We start from the raw sequence: 15,782 nt of genomic DNA on the forward strand, positions 1-15,782 counted from the left end.
GGAGTAAATGTCAGTTGGCTTTTCATAGCCAAGCATTGAGGTTGAGACAGCAAGTGCGGGAGCGAGAGAGTGGAAAACAGCAGTTCCGGGACAAGGTAGCTCATCTGGTGAACAGGTCAGGGTTCCATAGCCACAGGCAGAACAGTTGAAACTGGAGCAGCACCACGACCAGGTGGACTGGGGACAGCAAGGAGTCATCAGGCCAGGTAGTCCTGAGGCATAGTCATAGGGCTCAGGTCCTCCAGGGGGGGGAGGGGGGAGAGAGAGAGGAGGGAGGGAGAGAGAGAGAGAGAGAACATACTTAAATTCACACAGGACACCAGAGAATTATAACAGACTGATCCTAGCCCCCCAGCAAATAATAGACTATTGCAGCATAGATACTGGAGGCTGAGACTGGGTTGGGGGACACTGTGGCCCCATCCGACGATACCCCCCGGACAGGGCCAACCAGGCAGGATATAACCCTACCCACTTTGCCAAAACAAAGCCCCCATAACACTAGAGGGATGTCAACAGACCACCAACTTACTACCCTGAGACAAGGCTGAGTATAGCCCACAAAGATCTCCTCCACCACATGAGCCCGAGGGGGTGCAAAACCGGACAGGAAGATCACGTCAGTGACTCAAACCACTCAAGTGACGCACCCCTCCTGGGGACGGCATGGAAGAGCACTAGTAAGCCAATGACTCAACCTCCGTAATAGTGTCAGTCCCAAATGGCACCCTATTTCCTACATAGGGCACTTCTTTTGACCAGGGGTCATAGGGTTCTGGTCAAAAGTAATGCACTACATAGGGAATAGGGTGCCATTTGAGACAGTGTCTGTGTGACAGCCTGGCTGTGGTCCTGTAATGTAAATAATATACACTACCGTTCAAAAGTTTGGGGTTACTTAGAAATGTCCTTGTTTTTGAAAGAAAAGCACATTTTTCTTGTCCATTAAAAGAACATCAAATTGATCAGAAATACAGTGTAGACATTGTTAATGTTGTAAATGACTATTGTAGCTGGAAAACAGCAGATATTTTTTAAAACATTTTATTATTAAAAAATATATATTATATGGAATATCTACATAGGCGTACAGGGGCCCATTATCAGCAACCATCACTCCTGTGTTCCAATGACACGTTGTGTTAGCTAATCCCAGTTTATAATTTTAAAAGGCTAATTGATCATTAGAAAACCCTTTTGCAATTGTTAGCACAGCTGAAAACTGTTGTGCTAATTAAAGAAGCAATAAAAGTGGCCTTTAGACTAGTTGAGTATCTGGAGCATCAGTATTTGTGGGTTCGATTACAGGCTCAAAATGGCCAGAAACAAAGAACTTTCTCCTGAAAGTCTATTCTTGTTCTGAGAATGAAGGCTATTCCATGTGAGAAATTGCCAAGAAACTGAAGATCTCGTACAACGCTGTGTACTACTCCCTTCACAGAGCAGTGCAAACTCTCTAACCAGAATAGAAAGAGTGGGAGGCCCCGGTGCACAATTGAGCAAGAGGACAAGTACATTAGTGTCTAGTTTGAGAAACAGGCGCCTCACAAGTCCTCAACTGGCAGCTTCATTAAATAGTACCCACAAAACACCAGTCTCAACGTCAACAGTTAAGAGGTGACTCCGGGATGCTGACCTTCTAGGCAGAGTTGCAAAGAAAAGACATATCTCAGACTAGCCAATAGAAATAAATGATTAAGATGGGCAAAAGAACACAGGCACTGGACAGAGGAACTCTGCCTAGAAGGCCAGCATCCCGGAGTCGCCTCTTCACTGTTGACGTTGAGACTGGTGTTTGTGAGAAGTGACAATAGGTTGATGTTAAAGGGGAGTTTAAGTTACCCTCTGAAAACTGGTGGAAACAGTGGGGCTGTGTGGCTGACTTGTAGACTACAACCAGAATTTCTGTGTGTGTCTCTCCTCTAAGCAACCTGATCTGTTTCTACATCCGTTATCTGCCTGTAAATGAAAACACACAAAGACGCTGAGGCTGTGACCTTGGTCTGTGAACTACTGAAAAGATATACTGGGATTGGGCCTATGGCTTTTTCCCCAGTATTCTGCAGCTGGCCCATTGATACGGGCTCTCTATTTGTGGTTTTCGACCAGAAGTTTCCACAGTAGAGTACTAGCATGGCCATGTCTTCACCACATTGTCTACAGTAACACTGCAATGAGAACAACCGATGATTCTCCAGCTTATGTACCTTATTCCAAACCAACCCCAATTAGCACATACTAACCTCTCCAAGAATGCCCACTTTCCTCATTTCGTTTCTTCAAATGCGCTAAACACAGGAAATGGAACACCAGAGACACTGACTAGATATTAATGAAGAATGACTTATGTTTATTTCCATGGAAAATAAACTGTTGTTGTTATTCTGTCTTGATGATCTTACCCTCATCTGCTGTTTCTTGCGATGCTGCCATGTCCATATTTGCTTAGCGAACGTGGTTTGAGATTTCCCCAGGTCTTGAGGACCCCCCTCTCCAGTGAAAACACACACACACAGAGACACACAGTCACACTGTCCTCTAGTCTGTAATTGCCCCCCACACCCCAGTTCTGCATTCATTTCCAGCATAATAACTCCGTAGCAACCCCCGCCCCCCAGAGGCATTCTGCCATCCGGAACAGAGCTCATGTCTTTCGGTTTCCTTTTGTTTTCTCTCCTAGATTGCAAAGTGTTTGTTTCATTCCCCAGTTACAGTTTCCCTCTCATCATACCTTCTGATCACATTTCTCCAGAGGAGGCATAGGAAACCATGATGATCAGTGAATACGTGGTCAGAGAAGTGCACTGATGTACGGAGGAATGTTTATCTGGAAGGAAAGTAAATTGAGCCAAGCCTCCACATTTTATTACACATGCACAGCTCTCACAGTTGTTGTTTACATTTTCTGCGTAATAACAGTTGATTTTCAATGACTGTTTGTATACAATGCTGGAACTCCTTAGTCTCTACACTGAAACGTTCCCCTCAAATACCCCCTCTCCCTGTGCTATTGTCTCACCAGCCTAATAAGAGATGGATGGCAGACCGTTGAATGAGAAGGGTGTGAATCCTGGTCATGTGACTGGAACTGCAGCTCTGGCTCCTGTCTGAAAGAGGCTTACTATGCAAACAGGCCTACTGTCTCAGCTTGTAGCCTTGCAGACTGACACATTGGCTCCAGCCCTGCTGTCTTGTCTACTATTGAGTTGTTGGGAGCAAGTGGTGGGAGTATTTTTTTTAAATGTTTTAATTTTTTATTATTCTGCTGTGAGAACCCAAATACCATTACAGGGTACATTATAATATTACATTGCCAGTATAATCAATCTGTAATCTATGTATAACTACAGTGCAGATACTGTAGGAAGGCACTGAGCAGGAGAGGAATAAGCTGAGGACTGGACTGGTAGTGTGACTGTGGGAGCCTGAGAGACTGACTGCTCTGCACTGCTGTACTCTTTAAAAAGCTTTGTGACAAAGAGGACGGAGCTGCATCCAATCCACCTCTGTAAGAGTGCAGAGAGGGTGGTGAGGAGGGAGAGTTCATGTGAGTTTAAGAGTTGAAAAAGAGCAGGAATCTCAAGGAGATGATCCTTATTGTGGCTGGAAACGTACAACGTTTTCAATAAATCCTCTCTTGAATTATAGATTATAATTTTTTGGTCCAGATTTTCAAATAACCATTGACTTTCCAAGCAGATGTTTTTCTTTACCCTACTGTACTGCAAGTCTCTGTTACCTAACAGGGGGACTGATGTGGGTTAGGTTCCATTTCAAGTCTCACTAAGCCCCAGTGAAAGGGGAACAGTCACTTAACCCTGAAGTAATGTTCTGTCACATCCCTTGTGACAGTTCAAAGAATTTGGCTCCAACAGTCATCTCTCCTGGGAGGAGAGCAAGGCTTGGTTCAGGCCAAGCCATCTAATCTCAGTGTCAGGAATCTTACAGCCAATTAGCACCTCCTCAAAAGTCACTTAAAAAAAAAAAAAAAGGTTCCCCCTGCTCCTGTCCTGCTTTTTGGACAGAGTTCACCCTACAAGTGTTTTTTGACTCTGACGACTTAGATTAGTTTGTCTACATTGTGGTGCTGTATTCTGATCCTAGCCCCCTCTATAGACAGATGTGATTGTAGGGAAGCCGCTCATCTGCAGCTGCTAGGTAATGAGGTGGTGGAGGGCAGGAGCTGGTGTGTGTCTAATGAGGTTGGATGGCAACGCATTGTTTTCTGAAAGATTCCTTTCCATAATATTGAATCAGCCATTTTCCAGCCAATCTCTATGGCAGAACGTCAAGACTTTTCTAAAGAGCTTTCTATTTGAGCTGATTAGGATAATATGAAATTGTCAAGTTTCCCCTAACTGTCAGAATGGTTATGGCAGAACGAACCAAATTTAGCTACAGCAAAAGTATGTGGACATCTCATTCCAAAATTATGGGCATTAATATTGAGTTGGTCCCCCCTTTGCTGCTATAACAGCCTCCACTCTTCTGGGAAGGGGTTTTCACTAGATGTTGGAACATTGCTGTGGAGACTTGCTTCCATTCAGCCACGAGCATTAGTGAGGTCGGGCACTGATGTTGGGAGATTAGGCCTGGCTCGCAGTCGGCGTTCCAATTCATCCCAAAGGGTTGAGGTCAGGGCTCTGTGCAGGCCAGTCAAGTTCATCCACACTGATCTCAACAAACCATTTCTGCATGGACCTCGCTTTTGGCATGTCATGCTGAAACAGGAAAAGCCCTTCCCCAAACTGTTGCCACAAAGTTGGAAGCACAGAATCGTGTAGAATGTTATTGTATGCAGTAGCGTTAAGATTTCCCTTCAATGGAACTAAGGGGCCTAGCCCGAACCATGAAAAACAGCCCCAGACCATTATTCCTCCACCACCAAACTTTACAGTTGGCACTATACATTCGGGCAGGTAGCGTTCTCCTGGCATCCGCCAAACTCAGATTAGTCCGTCGGACTGCCAGATGGTTCCGCGTGATTCATCACTCCAGGGAATGCGTTTCCACTGCTCCAGAGTCCAATGGCGGCGAGCTTTACACCACTCCAGTCAACGCTTGGCATTGCACATGGTGATCTTAGGCTTGTACTTCTGCTCGGCCATGGAAACCGATTTCATGAAGCTTCCGACGAACAGTTCTTGTGCTGACGTTACTTCTAGAGGCAGTTAGGAACTCTGTAGTGAGTGTTGCAACCGAGGACAGATGATTTTACGCGCTACGCGCTTCAGTGCTTGGCGGTCCCGTTCTGTGCGCTTGTTTGGCCTACCACTTCACGGCTGAGCTGTGCTCCTAGATTTTTTTCCAATTCACAATAATAGCACTTAGAGTTAACTGGGGCAGCTCTAGCAGGACAGGAATTTGACAAACTGACTTGTTGGAAAGGTGGCATCCTATGACGGTGCCACGGTGGAAGTCACTGAGCTCTTTAGTAAGGCCATTCTACTGCCAATGTTTGTCTATGGAGATTGAATGGCTGTGTGTTTAGATTTTATACACCTGTCAGCAATGGGTATGGCTGAAATAGCCGAATCCACTAATTTGAAGGGGTGTCCACATACTTTTGTGTATATGTAGTGTATTTTTGCATCTCTGTGGGACTTTGTGCTTGTTCTGTGAAACTCAATAATTTTGTGGGTAGTTAATGCACTGTTTTGGTGGCGAGCCGGTGAATTGAGTGGCGGTGGTGACTGAGATCAGAACTTTGGCAGAGCACTGCCCAAGGCAGTTTTGCACATTGTCAGTCGTCATAGCAGCCAGGGGGAAGTCAGAATCCAATCAGATTCAACCCTGGTTCTCATCCCCTCCCTGCTGTCTCCTTTTGGATTTTACATAATGCTCTTCCAACCATTTCTTGATTAGTAATCCAAATATCGAGTGTATTATGCTGCCAGGTTAATCAGTCAGTCCGTGTCGGTCTGTTTATTCCTACACATTACTACAGCAATATGAGGATCCCTTCTGCCTGGCAGGACATTCACATCATTCCATCTGCTTTTTATTGACCTCATTACAGATTCACTAGTTCTATTAGTGTGTCGTATGAGCACTTGGACACATTAGCACTCACTAACCATTATTCAAGGGCACTGCTTGGCAAGCTGGTCCTGAAAACAAATGAAATATGAATAGTAATGCACCGCATACTGATTCATATCATTGTAGGTTCAAATAATATATCACATTAGCAAGCTATTATGGTCTCCTCTCTTCTGCTCTTCTGAAAATGATTCCCAGAGCTAAATTAAATAGATTTTACATTGACTTTTAAGATATACCCAATCTCACAAGGTAAAGCCAGATAGTTGTCTGCTCACTGCAGCTGTAAGCTTTGTACATGCAAAGAATGTCTTGTGATTACATTGTTGAGAAATGGCATGGAATCTGCAGAATGTACAGGCAGGCCAAAGTACAGAGATGGGAGCTGGTGGCAAGGCAACCAATATGGAGGAATAAGTAATGGTGGTATTGCAGAGAGAGGAGAAAAGAGGCTTAAAAGAGACACAGGAAGAAACATCCAGAGATGGTCTAGCTGTGGCATAGCGAGAGAGAGGATGATGTGGGAGGTGCTGACTATCTGTTGTAAGAGGAGACAGACTGCTTATGTAGACTGAGGCTCCATCCCAAACAGAACCCTATTCCCTATATAGTGCACCCTATGGGCTTTGGTCAAATTGTAAAAAATAAAATAAAAAAGTAACATTTTATTTAACTAGGCAAGTCAGTTAAGGACAACTTTTTATTTACAATGAAGGCCTAGGAACAGTGGGTTAACTGCCTTGTTCAGGGGCAGAATGACAGATTTTTACCTTGTCAGCTCAGGGATTTGATCTAGCAACCTTTCGGTTACTGGCCCAACGCTCTAACCACTAGGCTACCTGCTGCCACAGGTAGTGCACTACATATGGAATAAGGTGCTATTTGGTACTAGGGCTGTGACGATACGATATTCTTTCCATGGCAAAAATGAAAACACGAAGCAGACAACTCTTTGGTCCTTTAAAAACCTGCTGAATGTAAAATACTGTGTGATATAGCTAGAAAAATAAATACATGTGATTCTGGATGACAACAAAATGAAGTTTGTTTCCAACATCAGGGCTAATTTCCTAAAGTAAATCCAGTTTGTGTTTTGTTTCCGTGCCACGATACTGATGAGTATCACTGGTACGCAGCCTGAGATCACTGAGGTCAGTGGAGCTGCCGCACTGGCATGAGTCTGACTAGAGCCTCATTACTGTAGCCAGTCAGGTTAACTTAGTCTTTATAGCAGTGTACATTTCCACTGCCGTCACATCCCATTGTAAAATCTATTATTGGAAGTCTTGGTTACTCAATAAAACTCCCACTACACACATTCCAAATATATTGAAGGTAATAGTTACTTTAAAGGCATACATTCAAGTTCCCAAATATAAGTCTAGAATAAGCACAGGGAAATCATGAAAGGGAACGCCTGGTGGCGGTGGCTGGCGATGGGTTTGGAGTGGGGCTGAGCCCATGCTGTGGGTTACCCTGTGCCTCTGTTGGTGGCTAATCATTGTTTTGATGATTCTTTTGCAGTGCATCTGTTTGGGCTGGGGGAACCATGTAGCATCAAAGTCTTCATCAGCTTAAGCTGGTTGTAAGGAGCATGCAAGCTCTCATCTTTTCACTAGAGAGAGAGAGAGAGAGAGAGAGAGAGAGAGACCCTCGGACACAAGTGTCCAGGCAATTAGACGCCGCGCCCTTTAAGAGAGATTACTGGCAGAGTGAGAGAGAGAGTCACAGCCTTTTCTCCAGCACTACATTGTTAACACAGGCTCCAAATGAAAGCCACATGTTTAGCTCGGCTCTTCTCAGCATGCAGTGTAGAAGCTAGCAGATAGCCTCAACCAGGTTTACTGGATACAGAATGAACTGATGGATGGCCGTCTTCAGACTCGTTATATGAATGGTCCTTGCTATCCAGTTACTTCAGATCGATGAGTTGAGATGAATCTATGCAACTCCGAAACGTACCCGTGTTGGACCGGATGGAACCTGTCATTGGAATAAGGGGACATTTTATAAGACCGAAGTTGATCCCTGTCCAATAGAAAGGTTATCCCACTTCCCTCCATGTTTTCTTTGAAACATGCTTTAGGAAATGAAAACTTAGTGTGCACATTCAGAGTCATTAGTGTAATGGGATTCCCAGCCTGGTGAGGTGTTAAGTCCAGTCTGGGAGGAGGACAGACAGAGCATACAGAGACAGAATGTGTCCCAAATGGCACATAGTGATCCCTATGTGCCCTGGTGATAAGTCGTGCACTAGATAGGGAATAGGGTGCCATTTTGAGTGCATATTAACCCCTCCTTGTTTCCATGGCGCAGAAGCATGTTACTCACCACCTGCTCATTTGACCGCCTCCGTGCTTTCAGAACCAGCAGGTGAGTTTAAAAAAAAGGATTTAACGGGTAGTCGGTGCATTTCGTACAACCCGTCCTTTGCTCTGCCGCATGTAGAAAGCCTATTTACTGTTGAATGTAATGTTGTCCAGAGTAATGTTATTTAGTAGTAATTCATGTAGCTTTGATAAGGTCTTCCTGTTTGTTCATGTGATTCCCAACAGACTGGCAAAGCTGCTGAGTTGGCGCAGAATAAAGGCCTGTTAAGGAGAAGGTTTCACATTTGGAATGTCAGTGTTTCTGCCAAGCACCACCTTTTCGTTCCCTCTATCATGTAAGCGGCGGAGGTACTGTATGCACTGAAGTCAAGCGCAAGCAATGAAAGTGAAGCAGAAAGTGAGTAAGAGGAGTAACGGAGATGTACTAAGAGGGATGGTTGAAATGGAGCAGGGGGGTTAGCAAAGGTTTTTGGGGAATGAAACTAAATGTTAACCGTGTATAGCCCAGTTCAAGCTGAGGAACTGTCCAGAATCTATAGACCAACTGCCAAAGACGTTCATCTCACGACATTGATTTATAAACATTTGAACAGAACTGCTGTCCTCTAACTCGTCCATGGTCTGTGAGATTATACCCCACCTGTAGATTCACCCCCTCCTCAACCACCCTGGCCCCCGAGAGAAGCCTCTGGAAGGTCAGAGACATCTCCCACCATACATCATATTTCCTCCCAGCTCTGCTATTGACAGGTGTTCACTCCCTCTACAGCCAACATGTTCTAAAGATGTATAGAACCCTTCTAAACATATACAGTAAGAAATAACTGTCTTTAGGGCCTTCACCAGAAGTCTCACAAGGCTGTCAGTTCACTTTGTTTTGAATGCCTTGTCTCTATATCTTCACCCCAGTTGACCCTCCCAGTGTGAGTCTGAAGGAGTGTCTGCGAGAGGGAGTTCTCCAGTCTCTTTGTTGTGGCGACAGAACTTTTAGTGCTGCGGCGCTGGGTTGGGATTTGCCAGTAAGGTGGAGAAGAGATGTTCATAATGTATACCTCGCTAGTTAGTGGAGATCTCCAACATATCATAGCAGCATGTCCCATTACACTGTCTAAAAGACTAGTGGTGTTCCTGCCCTGCTGTCTCTGGAGATGCAACTGTTATTAACACCAGCAATCCACGTTTTATATTGGTGTTTGAACCAACATAATTCAGCCAATTCCATGGTTAAGAATGACAGGCTAATGTAATACCGGCTAGGTAAAGCTGAAATGACAATTATTGCAGTGTCTATTTTAATGCTTGCATGTTTCATGCTGACTATGCAAGTGTTTTTAGAGGGTTTCTGGGTGAGACTCTGTTGGGGGGGAAACAAAGCAAAATAGCTCTATTCTTGTGGCCTACTGGCTTCCCCAGGCCTATTCTGCCAGAACTTTTTTTATTTCACAGCTGAAAGCCCAGCCAAACTAAATATCTGGCCTCAAAGCTAAGAATATTTCAGAGGAGGAAAGCAAAGCGGTTTATGTAAGTTCAGGGACAGAGATAACAGGTCACATGTCTTTTGTGGCCAGTTAGTTGCCAGTTATGAGGGACGGGGGGGGTATTCTGAGCTGTAGGGGGGAGTCTTATAAGGCAACTCTCCCAAGCCTTGATACTTCTGAATAATATCATAATGGTACTGTAGATAGTACATCCACAATGTTTTTATGGGTTTGTAGATTTGCCAAAATGGTAGAAATGGGGTGCTAGTCAAGGTTATTGTTCTGAATATTTCAAGTCCTGTATCCTGAATACAAAGCATGGTATTGCAAGGTTTACTACATTATATGCGCGCACACAGACCGACCTACCGACCGAGGCCTGTAGGTGTGACCTACCATTCTGGTTTCCGTCACCCCTGGCTCGGTGGTGGTGCCGTACAGTAGATAAAGGTTCTATCCATGCGTTTCGCTTTCCAGCCTCCTGCTGTGGGTGTTCTGTGTTCCCTTGTCGCTCTTCCCTTTCCCGTTTAGTTTCCTTTTTGAAGTGATACCCATGAGTCGCTTTGGGAATGAAAGCCAAACTTGCTGTCCTAGAATTCTCTCTTAATTTGGCTGACATTAGGCTTCATGACGTTCAGTTTGTGGAGGCGCCCATGGGAAATCAGAATCCAAGACTGGAGTCAGAGGCCATTCTTCATCCTCCCATGCTTCCTTTCTTCTCTCCTTAAGGACACTGATGAAGAGAGGGGGGGAAATGAAGCGTTCCTAAAGATGTGTCCCAACTTTGATCTTTAAATTGCAGCCATTACATGTCATAATACAGCGTGTAAATTCCTCGAGAATACCATGCTTTCATATTCAGTACCATTGTGACAAAGTGAAATATCTGTCACATTTCACTTTGATGTCATCATGCTATGATTATGGCTGATGTATATACTCGTTTTAATTGCTCTCCTTATACTAATGGACGCCAACACGCTCTATATACAGTATGTCCCACCTTCCAAATGTAGGAAATCCGTTCCACTCACAGCCAGTCCTGTGGATGTCACTAAAATGAGTAGATTGGGGCTGGCTTTGGGGTTTACACTTAGTGGTGGGCCTGGGGTTACAGGCCAAGGTTGTTGTGATTTGTGTTGGCATTGTGTTAACGTGAGGATTTGGAGTCAAGCCTCAACAGTAACAGGAGCTTGAGTTCCTCTTGGAGCCATGGCCTACTTTTGGCTGTGCCCTTGGGTGACGCGTGGACAGCTGTAGTACTGTAGGATGCCAGCCGAAGGAGAGTTGGAATAATTGCTGTGTATGTATGAGCTGAGTCACTGACTACAGCCTAACCACTGCAGCTGTTTGCTTTGGTGTTTAAAATGATGTTCAGAGGATAAATGGCTAAGTATTTATTGTGTAGATGCAGCATACAGGTCGGGCGGCAGGCACTATTAGGTACTAGATCTTCGAGGCATCACTGTGCTGCGGTGCCATTATGGAAAGTAAATACAATTTCAAGTTTAATAGTCAGGGACGATTCATGGAGAGTGAGAACAGACACTTAAGTGCAGAAAGGGCTGCCTAAAGATGTATTATCCGTGTGAGGTGAGGGGGGTAGAGGGACACCTAAAGCTAAACATATAGCCCACACACCCGTGCGAAGACACACACTGCCTCCCACTATGTTGTGTTTCTCTTTTCGATTGACTCCACCCCCACAGCAGTGTCCTTTTTCCTCCAACACAAAGGAAAGCAGGAAGAGCAGATTGTGTCCACCTTTCCCTCCTTCTCTGCCCTCCCTTCTCCTCGCCCTCCCTCCTTTCATCCTTCTCGGCCCTCCCTCCTTCCCTTCTTCTCTGCCCTCCCTTCTCTCAGCCCTCCCTCCTTCCATCCTTCTCTGCCCTCCCTTCTCTCTGCCCTCCCTCTTTCCATCCTTCTCTGCCCTCCCTTCTCTCTGCCCTCCCTCTTTCCATCCTTCTCTGCCCTCCCTCCTTCTCTGCCCTCCCTCCTTCTCTGCCCTCCCTCCTTCTCTCTTCTCTGCCCTCCCTCCTTCTCTGCCCTCCCTCCTTCTCTGCCCTCCCTCCTTCTCTCTTCTCTGCCCTCTCTCCTTCTCTCTTCTCTGCCCTCTCTCCTTCTCTCTTCTCTGCCCTCTCTCCTTCTCTCTTCTCTGCCCTCCCTCCTTCTCTCTTCTCTGCCCTCCATCCTTCTCTGCCCTCCATCCTTCTCTCTGCCCTCCATCCTTCCATCCTTCTCTCTGCCCTCCCTCCTTCCCTTCTCTCTGCCCTCCCTCCTTCCCTTCTCTCTGCCCTCCCTCCCTCCCTCCTTCCCTCCATTCTCTCTGCCCTCCCTCCCTCCCTCCTTCCCTCCCTTCTCTCTGCCCTCCCTCCCTCCCTCCTTCCCTCCCTTCTCTCTGCCCTCCCTCCCTCCCTCCTTCCCTCCCTTCTCTCTGCCCTCCCTCCCTCCCTCCCTTCCCTCCCTTCTCTCTGCCCTCCCTCCCTCCCTCCTTCCCTCCCTTCTCTCTGCCCTCCCTCCCTTCTCTCCAAGGGTTTGTTGATCCTTATTTTTGGTTGTTTTTCCCACAGGAGGTGGGGGTATGGACTGGATACACATCCAAAAAGTAACCCACTCATCAATTTAAATTCTGTTCCACAAACGACACAAAATGACAAAATAATTTAGCTCTATTTCCATGCGTAGTTGTGGTATGATTATGATAACAACATGTATTTATTGATTGTGGCCCCAACTCAAGAGCTCAGAGATAATTGCATTCACAGGCTTGGTGGAGATCTCTGCCTCTCAACAACCCCTCCCAGCCATCTGCCAAATGAGCAGCCCTCCCAGCCTACATTTCAGCAGGCCTCGCTTTCAAAGGCTGAAACACTTCAGCATTCAATTGATTTGGACAAAACTATACAGTGTACAAAACTGGAAAATCTCACATGATGCTCCATCATGTTATTTTGCACGAGCAGTTCAGCTTATATTCTTCTGTGAGTGAAAGTTTTTGTGGCTGCATAATTCCAATACTGTAGTCCCTATGCAGCAGGACTGGACAGTAGCTTGTCGTCCAGACCTGTATCTCAGTATTTCCTGTTATTCACTAGGCCTGAGTTTGGGACGCTCTAACCAGTGTGTCTGCCACTCTTCCTGCTCTAACACTTTCTCAAGTTCTAACAATAGTCTGGCCCCTCACTGCTGGCCCCCCCATAATCCTCTTTACTGCCCCCCTCCCATCTCTTCTCCACTAAGCCTCCTCCATAGGCCAAGCACCCCGCTGTCTTGTCAACATCAACCAATAACCGCGAGGGTTACTGCAAATAATGAGCTGGATTCCATGTTCAGCATTTTTAAAGCCTCTTTCATACCACTGGTCTCATAACTTGTGGAGTAAACTTCAGAGACTTGACCTGACTGAGAGTAAATATGGAGTTGCAGATAATTTAAAGCCTTAACTCATGCCTTCTCAAGGCCTCTATGTGTGGTGAAGTTATGGAGGGTAACTGATGCTAGCGTGGCAGTGTTCCAACTCCTTATTGGCCGAGGTCTTCAACAAGTTGGCCCAGCTGATGCAGATCAAAGCTCACTCCATTCTCTCCTTGTCTAGTTGCTTTTCCCAGAGGCCCTAGGCTCGCGAGGCGGGCCATCGTTCCGACTTCCGCCTCCCTCCTGACGCAATGTGTATGTAATGCTGTTGCTATGGCTTGCTAGGCGAGCAGCTTTGATATCTGAGAATGGAATTCCCACCACACAGAGCAGAGACAACACTACAGGCAGTGAAACACTGCTGAGGGGAAAAGGGGAAACGCGGTACAGATAAGGCCCACCGTAGAGAGCCTCTTTTTATCTAGGCTTTTTATTAAATCCCTACATTCTCCATCATGTTTGTCTTTTCTTTCCATTCACAGCAGGTCCTAACCCACAACTGGCCTCTATTCCTTATGGTAGCTGTGTGTCCCTCCCGTATGTGGTAGAGTATTGTGTGAATGTTCAACACGGACCTGAACATTCTTTCTTACTTCCTGTAGTCCTCTGGTCTGTGTCTAGTTTCAGGCAGTCTACATGTGTAAGATCACTTTAGCCATAGCACTGAAGCAGAGGCTGCAGCAGATTGTGCATCCAAAATGGCACCCTATTCCCTATATAGGGTACTACGTTCCCTATGGGCCCTGGTCAAAATTAGTGCACTAATAGGGAATATGGTGCCATATGGGATGAACACTTACTGTATATATCAGTGTTGGTGTGGTGACCACACCAGGCATGACCGTATTATGTGTGTGAGCCTGCAAGGATCTGGAGACTGAGCAGGGACACTCTCTCAATGCCGAGGAACTCGTAGGGTTAAGCCTCAACCGCAGCCTTTTATGAACCCCGGGGGGCTGTGTAGTGTGAGCCGTTTGACAGGTGTCAAGGATTAAACACGTTTTTTGGAAACAAGCAAATCTCCCCCCTTTTTAACCCTCCCCTTCTCCCATTTTCAGCTGGAGCTGGAGAGATCCTTTCAGCTTGATTAAAAATGTAATTATTCACCCATTTATCCCTTTATGCATTAAATTGCCTTTTTTCTTCAATGGAATGGCGACTGACTGGTGGTAATTGCAGATCAAGGCTGAGAACCGGGTGCAGGGTATGATGGGATGTGAGGGGGAGGACAGGGTATGGGGGCTGCTGGGTTCCAGGCCTGGGCAGCTGGCTGACTGACTGGTGGGATCGTTGATGTGCTGTTAATGGCAAGAACTAAAATGGGCCCGCTTATGAAGTCCACCCTGCCTCGCCTGTCATCATGAGTCTGGCAAATTGCCAACTGTACAAGGGCTGCTCCTCTCCTTACAACCCTCACTGAGTGATTTCTGCCCTCGACAGGGTGCCGCAACAAGCGCCAATGTCACTCAAGTTTAGGGAGCGTGAGGGCTGGAAGAGAGGGGGGGGGGTGATACTCTAGAAATCCACATCAAACAAAGCCATTACAGCTTGCTGATACATTGGGCTAATGGGTCTTTACAAGTACAGGGAGCCTGCCATCTTAATTACATGCTATTAATTATTAGCCGGGTTCACACTGGCCCACTGTAGAGCTCTTGGCATCTGGGCATAGGGTGTCTGAGGAACATTTAGGCTGCTGGGTGTTGGACTATAGACTACTCATGTAGTGTATGAGAAGGGGCTAGCCAGCCCAGAGGAGAGCGTGTGTGTGTGTGTGTGTGTGTGTGTGTGTGTGTGTGTGTGTGTGGAGGACAGACTGGGTATGCGAAAAGCTGTTTTTCTGGAGTAGTGGAGCGCCCCCTTGCCAGCGCTTACAATGCCTCTCAATACATGCAAAGCCCTCTCTCTCTCGACGGGCCTTACTAAACATCAAGCCTACTCTCCTGCTCCAGAGCTTTATTTCAATAAGGAATATTACTGTTAATACAGTCCCCTCAACCCCTGGCTTTACTCCCTTTGTGGGAGGAACACTTTTAAATGAGTTGTGTATTGTCTGCTGGGCTGCTGGAGTGGCTGTATAGCGGCTCCTATCCTGAATAGTCCACAGCTCCCGGCTTAAAGAACCCACACTCATTCACTCATTCACTCCTAGATGATAGAAGAAATACAAATAATTGAATTATGTCAATTTTTCTATTTTCTTGGCATGACACTGTCAAATCTTGTTGGATGCTGAGAGTATCCAGGGAGGGAGATGTCTCTAGTGTGATGAGGCATTCTGTCTTTGTAAACACTCATGTCTAATTTGAAAAATATTGGCTTGGACAGGGGAGGTGTGATGAACAGAGAGGAGAAAACACATGTACAGTGTTTAGAAATGGGAACTTGCACTGCAGAGAAATGTCATTGTTACTGCACCACATTAAAGCAGATTTATATGAGTAATGCTTTAATTACACAATGTTTACATGGTGAAATAAAACAAAATAAAACACATTTTTATTTTAATGAGTCCAGC

The 15,782-nt window shown here is 45.8% G+C and overlaps 1 protein-coding gene across 1 annotated transcript in view; it reads left to right on the forward strand.

The window, feature by feature from the left end:
* LOC120029031 (nucleoredoxin-like) overlaps nt 1-15,782 on the forward strand; it is a 72,497-nt gene that overhangs the window by 7,379 nt on the left and 49,336 nt on the right. The gene's annotated exons all lie outside the window — the stretch shown is intronic.

Source organism: Salvelinus namaycush, chromosome 34 (genome assembly GCF_016432855.1).
Source record: "Salvelinus namaycush isolate Seneca chromosome 34, SaNama_1.0, whole genome shotgun sequence".
Lineage (NCBI taxonomy): Eukaryota > Metazoa > Chordata > Actinopteri > Salmoniformes > Salmonidae > Salvelinus > Salvelinus namaycush.